The sequence below is a fragment of the Cyprinodon variegatus genome, unplaced genomic scaffold, assembly GCF_000732505.1.
Source record: "Cyprinodon variegatus isolate N-32 unplaced genomic scaffold, C_variegatus-1.0 Scaffold9, whole genome shotgun sequence".
NCBI lineage: Eukaryota > Metazoa > Chordata > Actinopteri > Cyprinodontiformes > Cyprinodontidae > Cyprinodon > Cyprinodon variegatus.
Window position 1 is genome coordinate 421847 of NW_015150462.1, and position 1101 is coordinate 422947.

Here is a 1101-nt window from a genome sequence, read left to right on the forward strand (position 1 = left end):
TGAAATTGCTTTTTTTTCGTACATGACTAAAGGGTTACATGTAGCCTAATAAACTAAACTAAATGTGAGATTAAATGTGTGATTTAGTCTGGCCCCGATGAATGAGACATTGGAAGATTATTGATGAGAACAACTCGTTTTTCAACCATGTCTGTGCCTCTTGACCAATACTCTGACCAATGAGCGGAACTGACTGTGATGTAGTAAGCACGACAGGAAGTAAACAAGCAGCCTGACGGTAAAACAGCGAATACGTCCTTTTTAAAAAATGAATGAGCGTAGAGCCTCTTCCTGCTCATGTTTAAACGAAAACCCCAAGTCTAATCCTTCCAAAACTGATTCCAAAGCTGAGTCGAACGAGAACTGCTCAATAGTGGTTGCCATCTTCCTTGTTGCGCTTTCTCCAGCGTCGCGCAGCTTTGTCATCACACCCTCAAAACCCTGCCCACTTTGCATCCAGAAATTAAAAACACATCTCTACGTTGTGATTGGTCCGCCAGTTCTAGGGCCTGGGGCATTGATCGAGGCTAGACCAAACTCGCAGGCAAAAATGATTTTGGTTGCTGGCGGGTGGGGCTAGGTTACTGGGCTAGGATACACAGCCATAGTTTGAAGTGTATTTTTTTGTACAAAACTAAAGGGATAAACTAAAGAGGTAAATGGGTATGCTAGTCTGACACTTTGTGTCAGACTAGCAAACACATGCATTCTGACGTCTTGCGTATTGATTATGGGTATGTTGGTCTGCTGATCTGACAGACCACTGGCCTGCACTGAGGGGCGGGGACAGCATGTTTGCATCACTTATTGGTGCAGACCCAGTTCAATGTGTGGGGTATAAACCGAGCTAAAAGAACTGATCCTGCTGGAGAGGAATTAGCTCCGTTCATCAGCCGTAGCATGATGCGGTTGTTACAAACAATGCCGGAGCGATTTCTCTGAGCATATTAGCAACGGTATCTAGGGAGAAGGACTGGGTGATTAATCAATTAAATTCTCCTGTTAATGAAAATTTTTGGAGAACCTGGACTTTTTTTTCCCCCTCAATCTGCGACTCAGGCTTTTGTAGCTCAGAGGAACATCAGTGAATCGATCTTTGCT

General features: G+C 44.0%; 1 protein-coding gene across 1 annotated transcript in view; it reads left to right on the forward strand.

Moving 5' to 3' along the window:
• The window catches only part of LOC107086597 (grancalcin-like), a 16078-nt gene that overhangs the window by 13517 nt on the left and 1460 nt on the right, over positions 1–1101 (forward strand). The window lies entirely within an intron of this gene.